The sequence below is a fragment of the Varanus komodoensis genome, unplaced genomic scaffold (genome assembly GCF_004798865.1).
Source record: "Varanus komodoensis strain SLA01 unplaced genomic scaffold, ASM479886v1 scaffold40, whole genome shotgun sequence".
Classification (NCBI taxonomy): Eukaryota; Metazoa; Chordata; class Lepidosauria; order Squamata; family Varanidae; genus Varanus; species Varanus komodoensis.
Genome location: NW_025335942.1, coordinates 7978848 through 7992289, shown reverse-complemented (window position 1 = coordinate 7992289; position 13442 = coordinate 7978848). Strand labels below are relative to the sequence as shown.

Below are 13442 nucleotides of genomic sequence, written 5' to 3'. Positions count from 1 at the left end.
CCGTGTCCTCTTTTTTTCATGAATTCCCGCCACACACCCCTTCCGTCTTTTACAATTCCTACAGCCCATTGCATGGACACATTTTCTTTTTAATGTTTCCAGTATCTAGGAAGGACACCTCAAACTGTTATAATTTTACAATGGGTGCCTGACATTTGCTGAATGTTTATGTTTGCATCTGTTTGCACATGATTCCAGATTAATTGTGCTCAGAGATGGAGTTTTCTGCATTTTTTAAACACACAGGAGAACGGCAACAATCACATTTCCAAAGTTCACTGGGACGGTGCACATTCTTACACGAACATAAACATTCACCAGGTTTCATCCCTCTGACTCCGCAGCATGAGAAAGTTATAGAGTGGTTTTGTTTTTAACACAAAAGCCACTTCAGTATCTAGAAATCACTGAAAATATCCACAACGGGCAAGCAATGTTTTGTCTCCTGCTTTTAAAACACTACTGCTTGCCTATTATTTTATCGTTATTGCCTATTTTTAAAAGAACGCGGGACAAACTACAGGGATAAAACAGCCAAACAATTCACAGAATATAGAAGTCAGCAATACAAAACCAACCAACTTCTATCAAACTTGGGACTCTTTTTATTATTGGCTAGAGAAATGGGACTTTGCATAGATTTAAATATGTTTTTAAGTTATCATAAATGGAAAAAGAAGGGTGTGGGGGCTGACCCAGCGGGCCCGATGTTTTTGATGATGGATGTTGTTTTTTAGGTTTCTTTTTTGTTTTTGTTTTTTTAGGATTATAATTTCAAATAAAACTTATTTTAAAAAAAATACAAAACCAACCAAGTTTGTTCCCATCCATCTACCTACTGCCAACAGCAATAAACTCATTTGAATACATGGCAACGAAACGGGCATCGTTTTCCCTCCATGTTACGGCCCTGCCATGAAATCTGGACATATTTTGGACTCCCACACCCTGAAGGGCTCATGAGCAAGGCCTCGGGTGGAAGTGGCCAGAGAGGGGCGGACAGCTCTCCTTGTGCTCAGAGACCTGGGTATGCTTAGCGACTTCCATGTAGGATAAAGATGCTTGCAAGAAATGCCAGAGCGACGGTTTTGCTGGGCAGGGAACACCTGGCTCGTGACACTACGTATGTAAAGCAACCGGAAGGACGGACGGATGGAAGGACGGAAGGACAGATGGAAGAGGAAAGGACAGATGGAAGGACGGACGGACAGAAGAGGAAAGGAGAGATGGAAGGACGGATGGACGGAAGGACAGTGCTTGCTTGCAAGCCAAGAGGCAGAAGGCGGCATCTGACCGGCGCACGGGCAAGATGCCCTGGCCTAAATGGAGGGCAGGCGATCGTGCCTCAGAGTCCAAAGCCCCCAAAATTAAACTTGTGGGCACATCATCACGTTCGCAAGAGCTCAGAAAATTCCATTTCACGGACAGCGTCCCTCAGTAGCCAGCAACCCAGCAGAAAAATTGCAGAAATGGTGCTGCCCTGCGGACGGGGAAACACAGGAGTCGTGCTCGCACAGTGCCTGGCGAGCAGCAGAAGGGCTGGAGGGGGGACCAAGCCACGGAAAGCCGATTTTCCCCGGAGCTCAGGTGGGAGAAGGCAAGGAGGGGACTGGGCCACTCTCCCAGCACCACCCGGCTTCGCTGTGAGACAGGCCCCAGTCCAGGGTTTTGGGGGAACCTTCGCCTCCAAGCCGCCACACCCGCCTTTACCGCTTTGCCAGCCTGTACGGTGCATGTGACTCCCCTACAAATTGTCAAGAACAGGAGGGGGAAAGTGAAACGGAAGCCAAGTCTGAGGACTCCTTTCCCACCTGAACAGCTGCACCTCTCCGCCCCAACCTGTGCAGCATCTGACTGAGGGACCCCTCTCGGTGGCCTGCTCTTTTCAGAATAAGGGTCCGCAGGGCAGCTCAGAGGTCAGACATGCCTTCTCTGGAGACCCGCGAGATGACAAGGCGGTGCTTCCATGAGCACCGCTGTCCCGACTGGGCCAAAGCTCAGACGGTGAAAGCACATGCTACAAAATACCCGCACCTATTTTTCTGTCATTGGACACATGATCCACTCCTACCATGCAAACAAATATTGCCCAAAGCTGCTAAGAGAAAAGGTTACAGGCTTTCTTATTTCCCATGACAGTCAACGGGAGCACAAACACTGAGATTCCTGGACCTCAGCTCAGGTTTAGTATCAGTAACTAAGCAGAAAGTTTCCACGTGTCCACAGTCCGTCCATCTTCTGGAACACCCGCTGAGAATCCAAGTCTATCTGGATACTGATGAACTTCCCTGCCAACACCCCAAAGTCAAGGACATCTGTTAGTACAAGAAATGTGGCTCACGATAAATGAGCAGAAAGGTCTGGCTCTTTTTCCTGCACACTCTTCTGTAAATAGCATTAATTCTAAAGTGCTCTCTTTAACATGGTAGCTTTGGAAATTGCTCGGCATTCTTGCCTCAGACAAAAAGCTATGCATGGCCCAGACTCTTTTCCTCCCAAAACACCTCACAAGATGCTTCCGTATCTGAAAATACTGCATACAGAAGAGATTTTGAGAGATACGCTGAAATGACTCTTTGTGTCATGTATACAACATATTTATCTGCCCCCTAATTTTCTACTGCTGTACTAAAAGCATGGCTCACGTAAAAGGATAAAACAAACCCGATGTTCCCCTTGAAATTCTTGAAATGCTCTGGCTATTTCGATTTTAGTTTCATCAGCCTAGTCAAAATGGTTCACAGCAGCTTTCTCCAGCCTGCACAGAAGGTAAACTGGAATCTACTGATAGAACTGTATTTTATTTTTATTTATTTATTAAAACATTTCTATGCCGCCCCTTGCCAAGGCCTCGGGGCGGCTTACAACATCGAATAGATGTATGTAGATGATTTGTAAACAACCTGGGATTCTTGAGACGTCTGAACCTGAGGAAGAACCAACCTGGAGGTCCGACCCCAAGCAAGCCAGCAAGCAGAAGCCTTGGACGGTGAGCAGACAGCTCATTCACTCCCTTGTGGTCCCAACTCCCCCCATAAGGTCCCAACTCACGCCCACTGGGCAACCAGCTCATGGCTTGCCATGCCTTGTGCACAGGTCGGAGCTTCACCCTGCGTTACGCACCCAAAATGAAGAAAAGTTGGGAGCAGTGAAGGGTCTGCACGAAGGACCCCGAGACCCTCCCAGTTCAGGGACACCAAGCAAAATTCTGAGCTCAGGGATCTTTCATTCTGATTTTCAGCATTTTGTAAAAAGGCAGTACAGCTCACAGTCCTAGAAAGACAAGCAAAGTACAGTGGCACCTCGGCTCACGACCGCCTCAGTTCACAACCAAATCGGGTCGCAATCAGAAATTTCATAAAAATTAGAATCAGGTCGCGAACTTTGCATTGGGTAGCAACCGCGATGGCCGCCATCTCCCCCCCCACCCCCCAAGTGGGGAGGTGGCCATGATAGTGCTGGGGGGGGGGGGGAGATGGTAAAGAGCGTGCCCATCTTTCCTGCAGGAGTGCGCCCGTGATTGCACCCGTCGTTCCTGCAGGAGCGCAACCGCGATCTCGGCCATCTCCCCGCACCGAGCGAGCCTGCACTGGCGCCTGTCTCCCCCCACCTCCCGCCCAGGTGCACCGGGATGACGGGCACCTGCAGGGATGACGGTTGTGCTGGGGGTGGGCAGGGAGAAGGCCGGGCTCGTGCTTGGGGTGGGGTGGGGGGGGGGATGGCCACGGTCTTTGTTGTTCTTTGCCACTTTGCTTCTTCACATTTTTCTGATTTAAAAAAAATGGTTACAGAACGGATTAACCTTATTTACCTTGAACCTTGTGGGGGAATTTAACTCGGCTCACGACCAATTTGGGCCACCACCAGAGTCCTGGAACGGATGAAGTTCGTGAGCCGAGGTGCCACTGTACATGCCACAAGGCTAAACTTTGCTTTTCCCTGCTCCGTAGGCTCCTAGGCTAGGGACGCAGGACGGACTGGGAATAAAAGAGGCCCAAAAATGACCCTGCGACATGAGGCTTTTTTTAACATGCCGCATCACCAGTCCTAGAGACCCGACCAAAGCACAGTTCACGAACACGGAGCCTCCGCACAGAAAGACACGCGCCACCCTCTGCTTCGGCTGAACTCCAAAAATTAAAGGAACCAATCCAAAAAATGCTTTCATTTGAAAGCCCGTTTCATGGCATATACTTTTAAGAAGCATAGCAAGATTATGACGCTCACAGGACAATTTTCTGTCACCGACTGTCCCCAAACTACAAAAGTGCAAGTCTTAATTTTTGCTATAACCGAGTGTTGTGATACCTAAAGGGAGACTCCTATAAACATCCCAAAAGACGATATCTGTAGTTTAGAACAGTCTACTTCAGTTTTCCCAGCTATCCTACAACTAAATGGCTAAAAGAGCGTTCTCTGTGTGTCAAAGCTACATAGTTTCTATGGTGTTTTCAAACTGCTTTTTTGCTTTGTTTAGCCTAAGTAAATAAACTAACACTCTAAACTTCACTCCTTAAGATATTATGACTTACAGGCCCAACCTTTTTAATACAGCAGGTATTTCAGAAGGCCTCCACACCCTAGATATTCCTCCATCCAAACTGGCATATTCTGCAAAGCCTATCAAAGTGAAAATGTTTTCTGTTATTTAAACCACACAACAAATAGGAAATCCATACTATGGTTTGGAAGAACTAACCTGCAAGCTAGCCCCAGATGTTAACTCTACCTAACATCTGGGGTAAAGTTGCATTACAAAACTGTTTCAAGAAGGGGGGAGCTTTTCCCACTGAACAGCATCCGAGGCATTTTTTTTTAAATACGGCAGAACAACAGTGGGCTGTTTCAGTGGTTTATTGGATGTTCTGTAATATTTGGGGCTAAACAGAACCCCAAAGTCTCAGGTATAATTGATCAGTGCTAAAATTTTGGGGAAACGCATTTATTTGGCCCTCCAGAATCTGCGCTCAAATCAAATCTTTTTTTAAATAGTAGTTAATAAACAAACAAACCAAACCAAGCAGCTGAAATTCCGTGCTACCTGTTGGGAGCAGATCAAGGTCAGGCTTGTAGGATCTAAATATTACCAGCACCTCGCTCAATCCTTGCAAAATGCTTGCAAAGCAGCAATTTAGCGCTTCTGGGAAAAACGCATTTTGGGAGCAGGGCAGGCCAATGGAAACCCACTTCCTGAAATAAGCATTTTGGTTTGTCCCAGGATGCACTGGAAGGAGAACATGTTTCGCATTCGAAAAGCCCCGTGCCCCAGATGTGTTCTGGGGATCAGAACTGATCAGAGCTGATGCTCCTTCCAGACACGAAACACATTCCTGGTTGCCCCCGTATTCCCCCCCTTCAGCAATATAAATTAGGGTTTTTGTGGGCAGGAGTGCTTGGCCGCTCGAGGGCATTAGCAATCCTTTCTGATCTGCTGCAGATTAGCCGGATTCACCAGCTCTCGGCCACTACCAACATTTCTATTTTGCAAAAGGGCAGGTCTTCCAGAACAGGGAGGCTTCCTGCTCTTCCAAAGCAAGCACAGACGAACGGACTTGGATTCAGGACTGGGGACCAAAACAAGGAAAAAAACAGCCCAGATGGCTTTCGTCCTTCCTGCCGCTGCCCCTCCGCCATACCCATGGCAGCCGTGTCCTCTTGCCAAGACTGCGCCAGCAAAATTTTGGAAGCCATCCCCTCCCGCCGCCCCCTGCCCCCCCGTCACTGAATCTCACAGGTTTGGCTGCTAAGCCGCTGCAGGCGAGGCCTCGGCCTTTCCCAGGCGGCTGCAGCGCCTTGCTGGCCGTGTGACCTTCCACAGGCCGCCTGAAGGTTGATCCTGCAGGACGCCAGGCCAGCGCCGGGGCTCCGCTGGCACCTTCTGGCCACGCTCCGCACCACGGCCTGCCTCACTCCTCCTCCCCACCAGCCTTCCCAGGTCGCTCCGACTGGGTTTGCCCCGTTTTCCTCTGCGGAGCTTCACATATCTCCTGCCTCTAATCTCTGGATTGCAAGATGATCTCTTTAAAAGATGACAATGTGGGATATGCCCACAGACAGCTGTGCACCCGTCTGGATGTGCACGTGTGCACACACACGCCAATCACTGCTGGAGTGTGCAAAACCACCGGGGGGGGGAGGGGGAAGCCTGGGGTCAGAAATGCAGCTGGTGCCGGGGGAGGGGGCAGCAAAGAATCGCATTTCATCCTCTGGAAATCGGCATGCCATCAGATGCCCTGCTTTCAAAATTGTGAAATATCGATAGAAGAGAAAAGTCACAACACCAGAAAAATCCCTCAGTGCTTGCCCAGATAGCACCACAGAAGGTGGGAAGGAAAAGTCCATCATCCAGGGCAGCAGGACTAAAGGTGCGGAGTAAGATGCTTCCCCACGTAGTGGAACAGGCCAGCCGGAAAGCAATGCGCCACACTGTCCCACAGCAAGGCATATGCCGTGCCAAGAGCTTATGCTCCACACCCCACATCTGCAGCGCATGGACCATCACGTCCAGGAGACCCCTGATGACTTCGGAAAGCCAATGGCAACTGACTGGACAATACCAGGCCGGTGGGACCGGGCCACTTCCAAAATGTGTAAGAAGCACACGATAGAGATGTCTACGAGGCAGCAGCAACCAATGCGACGTTTCGGCTGGCAGACTCCCCAGTCCTCCTCGGTCACATCCGCAAGGCGTTCAGAGGGCCTTGTTCTTACTGCTGCTGGTCCTTGATGTTTTAGCCTTCCGCTTCTACTGAGCACAACTAGCTTCACCCAAACCTGACAGACGATGCAGAACGGACAAACGAGAGTAAGTAACGTTTTTCAGGGTTTGCCCAAAACACCAACTGAACTGTGGTTTGTCAAACACGGAAGGGGAAGCCTCCACTCTCCTGCCCCAGAGAAGAAAGGGACGGCGCAGGCGCCCAGGATTCGCTGCCGTTCAGGCCCAGCGAAGCAGGAGCAAACTCCGCAACGAGCGTTCTTTCAGAAACATCTTTAGCCAGAGAGAACATTCATCGATGAGACATTCTATCTAGCGAAAAGCATCCCATTCACAAGCATTGTCCGCGACCATAAAATGTGCCATTTACCTCAATGCAGACAAAACTTTGCCATCTGACCAATTTAAATGTTTGAATCTCGCCATATCGCACTTTGCATTTGCTGTACGTCAACAACACTCCGTGGGCTCATTCATTCAAAGAACTGCTTTCATTCACATAACCAGTAGCTACGTTTAAATCATTCCTTCCATTTACTACATTGATTCCATTCATCCAGTGCTCTGAACTGTCATTTCCTCATAATGTACTGTGCCAGAAGATGCATATTGCTTAGAAACTGAAATGCAGAGAGAGAGGGGCTCCGCTCTAGTTTTTCCTGACAAAGGATCTTCAGAGGGGGTTTCCTGCAAAATGTTTGCAGATTGTGGAGTTAAACCTATCCATCCTCCTAAAGGCCCGGGAGATTATCTTCTTGGATTCGACAGCAAACAACCAGTATTCTATAGCAAGGATGCTAGCTGCTTCGACTTCTTTCACACCTTGCAAGGAAACACATATTAATTCATATTTTGACTGAAAATACTGGGGAGGAAAGGACATACTGTTCACCCTTCTTCACTATGGCCCAAACCGTCCAAAATTGTACCCTTGGCCTCTGGAACCAGAGAGGATAGCGAGAGCTTGAGGTCTGATTTGGTCCTGCTGAGATGCCCCACGCAATCAGGTTTCGTTCACATTTTCCATTTTGAGAGAGCACCCGCAATCTTTTTTACTTTCATATTTATTATTTTAGTTCCAGAAATCCCCCTGAAAAAAGTAGGAGTGGAAGACAAGAGGTCCTCTAATGCTGAAATATTTTGTTTTTACAGAAAATTGCTTCCTCTGAGATATGTTCACTCACTGGCCATGTCTGAATGGTCCAATTTCACTACATCCAAGTGGCATAACAACAGGTTCCAAACAAACCAGGACAGGAAGTCATGAAGTTGGGCTTAATATCCTGGCTTGTTTGGAAGCCTTAACCATGGTTTCCCTACTGGGCAGTAATTATTCATGGTGCCTTCCTAGCTTGACTCCCTCTTCACATGGGGGCAGAATGGAAGCAGTTCTGAGGTTCACTCATATCTCAGCTTATTAAGGCAAAAGCAAGGCTGTTTCCTGCGGTCGTCTTAAACACAGTTCAACACTCAGTGGCAGGGAAGTTGTCCCTCTTCTGATTCTCTTCCCTGTTTAGCAGCTCTTAATGTTTCAAAACTCAAATTTGAACCCAGAGTGTCTACTAGTGCTTGAAGACTTATTCAAGTGCACAGGAAAAGAACAGCAAGAAACAGACTCCAGATTCTGATTTCTTGGCTTGGGAAGCTTTAAGTCAGGCCTTAAAATGCTATTCCTAGTTACCTTTTGCTACCTAAAAGCCAGGTTTCCAGCTTGGGATCCAAAAAATATTCAAACAGAAGCAATCAGAAGAAACCGCTAAATGTTATCCTTGTGTTTTTGCAGTTAACCGAAGGTAGCATCCGTTGAGTAGGAAAAGAACTGCCTTGAATACAAAAACATTCTCATAGTCATAACTTGGAGGGGACGGTTGTAATTTAGTCACATGAGCATCCAATGCTGTGCAGAAGCATTTTGTGCATTGCGCTTTGTACTCTGGAGAACTGAACAGTCATGAAAATGCACTCAAACCTGCAGGTGCGTCTTACAGGTGTGACAGGTGGGAAGCTCCTCTGACCTCAGCACCTGCAAGGCTCCAAGGATCCACCCAGACAGCAGCATTCCCTGCCCAGTGTTCCCAGTCCAGCACTGCAGCCCAAGGCCAGCATTTCCTCTGGAATATGAGGCACCTGCTCTGCCAAAGAGGGGCCGACCATCGCACTGTGCAAGGCCCAGTCATCAGCCAAGGATGCTCTTTCTGACCCTCCACATCATGGTCACTGGAATACATTTTGTGCTCCCTTATCTAAGCCCTCCCCAACCAGATGCCCTCCAGCTGTGTTGGGCTGCAGCATCCATCATCCCCAGCCAGCTTCTGCTTTCCCCAGTGGCTGTCCTTGTTGGTGCGCACTTACAATGGCCGGAGAAACTAGATGCTAAGTATCACGCGTGGCTACCTGGGACTCTGAGAATGCAAAGCAGGGGAACCAAGATTCCCCACTGACCTGTACCTCCTTCTCATTACTCCCCCCAAAAAACCCCTGAAAGCTTTGCAGACAATAAAGAAGCTACATGATCAGGCTGCTAAAGCAGTGAAGAAGTATCAGCCCTCACTCTGAAGGCACTAAGCCAATGCAGAGCCAAAGTTCCCCATTTTGAGATGGCGGATGGCGATGACCCCAGTGTGACAGCCAATATTGCAACAAGTATGTTTCCAGCTACTGTGTCACCTCGAAGATGGAGGGATCCAGAAAAGGCATCCCACAGAAATCTTACAGGCCAAGCTTCAGCAGGTCCTTCCAAACTCGCCCCAGATACTACAGAGAGTAACTAGCAAAACCTCCAAGAAATCTGAGCATACAATCCATTTCTTAGCAACAGGTAGGTAGACTCACTTTGGTGCAGATCTGCCATTACTGAGGACTAGACACTTGCAGGATTTAACAGATTTCCCCTAATAGTGTCCCAAATCTGCAGGGACTCAACCACCTGGATCTTACCATGCTTTGCTCTCCTAACTAGGGTGGATTTTCACGGACTAAGATCCCCTGCCATGAAAAAACCACTTCAGGCGCAATCCAAGGAGGCTGCGCTTGGAAAACACCTATGCACACACCTCTGTTCACACTTATGTTCAGAGCAGAGAACCCCGTTTTAAAGAATGGATCATCTGCGCAAAGGAAAAACATCATCGTGGGCCAGCTCAGGCCTTTCAAACTCTGGCCAGACCGGCCTAAGGCTGGAGATGGGGGCGTGCACCGGTCTACCTATCGCGGGAGTCTAGACCAAACGGGTCCAACCCCCAGACCCAGGCAAAGCCCACTCCCACGGCCCCGCGGGCCCACGCCTGGCACAGTCTGCTAAAACTTTTTTCCAAGCAGCATTGCTCGAGGGGGGCGCGGGGGGGAGCGTAGACTCTTTCCCAGGGCTGAGCCTGCCGCTGGGGGGCCGTGATGTCATTAGGGACTATCTGGCAGCCCCCCCCCCCCCCCCCCCCCCCCGCACAGCTTGGGAAGGAGCCACGCCGGAACGCGCGGCCCCCGATTCCGCTCTGCCAGAATCCCCAGGAGCAGATCTGGGCTCTGCTGCTCTCCACCGGGGGAAGGAAGGTGCTGGGAGGCAGGGAGCGGGGGGGGGGGGGGCTTGCGCCGCCTGCGACACGCGGTGCCCAGCCCCCGCCCTCCCGAGCAGCCCTCCGGGACCAGGAAACATGGTGGCGCTCCGGGCCGTCCTCCGCGGCTTGCCACTGCGGCGGGGCGCAGCGGGGGCGGCTCCCTGGCACGGCGCAGGCTGCGGGGCGTCGCTCGGCTTCCCGGCCGTCCCGGGAAGGGACGGGCGCCCCCCGCGCGGGCTTCCGGGCGAGGGCCCGCCACCCGAGGGGCCGCGCACCCAGGCGGCCGAGCTCGGCTCCTCGCGAGGGCGGGCGGGCGAGCAGGACGCGGCTCCGCGCCGCACCGGCGTGCCCACTGCCATCTTGGAGAAAGACCTGGCTAGCCGCGGCCGGAGTGGACCCTGCCGGCCCTGGGGCGGGAGGCGAGCGAGGCCGGTAGAGCGCGCAGGGGCGCAGCAACTCCGCCGTCCCCGGCCCGGGGAGCCCCCGCGAGCCCCGGGGAGCCCGGAGGCGCGCTGCGCACCGGCGGAGCGGCGCACGCGGAGCCGCTGCGCCGCCACATGGGCGTCCGGGCGGGCCGGCGGAGGCAGGGAGGCGAGCTCCGGCACCCGCCGCGGGCGAGGCGCTCGGAAAGTGCGAGTCGCGCCGGTGGTCGCGGCGGAGAACTTTTGGCTGGCGGCGCGGGGCGAGGCCGGCGCCCGCAGCCCACGCCCGCGCCGCCGGCCGCCGCGGCTCCGGAAGGTCAGCGCGGCGGGGCGGCCGTCCTGCCGCTCCCCACCCCCTCCGGGCGCGCCAGCCCGCCCGCCAGCCAGCCAGCCGGGCTCGCCCACTGCCGGCGGCCCCTCGCGGGAAGGGCCGAGCGCGGCAGCTGACGTCCGCCGCGGCGGCTCCGCTCGCGGCCGGGCGCCGCGCTAATCCGCGCCAGCCAGAGGCACGTCGGCGGGTCAGCCAGCCCGGCAGCCTCCCACGCCTGCCCGCAGACACCGCGGCTGTAACCTGGGAAACGGAACACCGCGGAGGCGGCCCGGGGGGCGCGCGGGCGGGGGCGCTCCCTCCCCGCCGCCGCGGCCGGCGAGGGGGGCGGACGGAGGGGCCCGCGCCCCGGAGACGGAGCCTCGGCGCGCGGGGGCCGCCAAAGAAAACTTTGCCGGGCGCCGCGAGCCCCCGCCCGCGCGGTCGCCCCGAAGCCCTACCCGGTTCCCCGGGCTCGGCGAGCCTTCCCGAGCGCCCGCCTCCGCCGCTCTTCTCGCGCTGGCCGGCGGCGGCCAGGTCTCTGCCCCGGCCGGGCCGGTCGTCCTCGCGGCGCGGGGAGCGCCCGCCTGCTCCGGGGCCTGCCGGGGCTGCGCCCTCGCCGGCGAGAACGGCACGCGGCGCGGCCCGAGTCCCCCCTCGCTTTTTGTCTGGAGCCACTGATCTGAGACCGGCGTGGCTGCGGCGGCGGCGGCGGCAACACCTCCCCGGAAGGAAGGCAGGGAGGGCCGCGCGAGCGCCGCGGAAGGCGGAGGGGCGCCGGAGGAGCCGCGCCAGCCCCCGCAGCCCCGCGGGGAGAGGAAGCCGCGTCCCCGCCGCAAACTTTTCCGCGAGACTTCCCTCCCCCCCCGCTCCCTCCCCGCCTCCGCGCCCTCGGCCGCCGCGGGCCCTTGCGGACGCGCGCACCTACCGCGGGCAGAGCGATCCGGGGCGAAGAGCAGCGAGCCGCGCCGCCTACGCCGCTCCGGGCAGTCCGTGTGCGCCGAGCCGAGCCGTGCCGTGCCGTGCCGCGCGCGCGCTGTAGCCAGCCGGATTACAGATCCAAATCCGGAGCGTGCCCGGAATGCCGCCCGCTCCCTCCGCTGCAGCGCCCGCCGGACTGCCCGCGCCTAGCACCTGCCCCGGGGGCGTCCCCGCCCGGAAAGGGGCCCCGGGCTCCCCGCCGAGCGCATCGGGCGGCCGCGGCGCGTGAGCGAGCGAGCCAGCGAGGGCGACCGGGCCGGCAGGCAAGTTGGCCGGCGAGGGCGGCGGGCGCGACCCCTGCCCGGCGGCTGCTTCTCGGCGGACCCACCTCTGCACGGCCGTTCCGCGAGGACGGAGACGGGCGGAGCGCAGCGCATCGCCTGCCGCTCGCTCGCTCGCTCTGGCCGCCGCCGCCGCCGCCGCTGTGGCTGATGCCGGGGCTGCAGGCAAATCCCGGACCGGACTGCAGGCGCGGGCACCCTCCCGGCCGCCCGCGCCCCCCGCTCCTCCCCCCTCCCCTCCCCTCCCCCTCCTCCCTCGCGCTCGCGCCGTCCTCCCCCGGCGCGCCCATCGCGGCTCGCCCCGGGCCCCCACAAGCGGGGGCTGCTGGAGGCGCCGGCGGGTCCCCGAGGGCGCGCCGCCCCCGCCTGCGCCGGCTCGCCGGCGGGCGCGCCCCGGGCCCTGCGCCCCCTTACCGGCTCGGCGCTGCTGCCCTCCCTTTGTGGCGCTCCGCGCGCCGCCCGCGCGCTCCGCGGCACGGACCTGCGGCTCCCCGGCGGCAGCGTGGCCTGCCGCAATCCGGCCCCTTTAAGCACACGCACACGCGCGCGCACACGCACACACACACACAAACAACCCGAAGTGATGCAAAACTTTGGAGCGCCGCGGGCTGCGGGAGGCACTCCGCGGCGCGCCTCCCAGCGCCCGAGCGCGCCGGGTTCTCACGCGCGGGCCGCTCCGCCGAGGCAGGCGAGGCAGGCGGAGGGAGCGCGGGGGGCCCCAGGGCCCGGCGCCCCCTCGCCAGAGTCGGCCTCGGCCCCGGGCGCGGGAGGGGCGCTTGGGGCGGCGAGCAAACTTTCCCCAGAGGGGGCTTCCGACGGCGCCGCGATCCTGTGGCCGCGTGCGGGCGATGCCAGGAAACAGCTCTGGCTGCCAAAGCGGGACATTTAATGCTATTGTATTCATTTTTGAAGTTTGTATATATTATCAGAACATTACAGAGTTTGTATTGCATGAGCACTGATTTTGTTGTTTTTTTTAATGTCACTAAGTGTGGCAGGAAAAGAGAATAAGGTTGAGATCCTCTTGATTCTCTGTCTCCTGTCTGGCCACCGAGAGAGTAGAAACAGAGAAACAAAGCGAGTCAGAAGGGATTTCCCGGGCCATCTAGTCTGACCCCAGCTTCGCTCACAACATGCCCGCCATGTGGACGTCCAGCCTATCTTTGAACACCCTCCCCGATG

The 13442-nt window shown here is 55.6% G+C and overlaps 1 protein-coding gene across 3 annotated transcripts in view; it reads right to left on the bottom strand.

Annotated features, from left to right (window-relative positions):
- Positions 1–12401, bottom strand: part of CXXC5 (CXXC finger protein 5) — a 63885-nt gene extending 51484 nt beyond the window's left edge. Inside the window, exon 1 of one of the 3 annotated variants that reach the window (XM_044442874.1) lies at positions 12308–12401. The gene's annotated coding sequence lies outside the window, so the exon portion shown is untranslated. Of the gene's footprint in view, positions 1–11922; positions 12080–12307 lie in introns of those variants that run through there. The other 2 variants (XM_044442875.1, XM_044442873.1) reach the window with 2 other exon arrangements.
- Positions 12402–13442: the final 1041 nt, after the last annotated feature.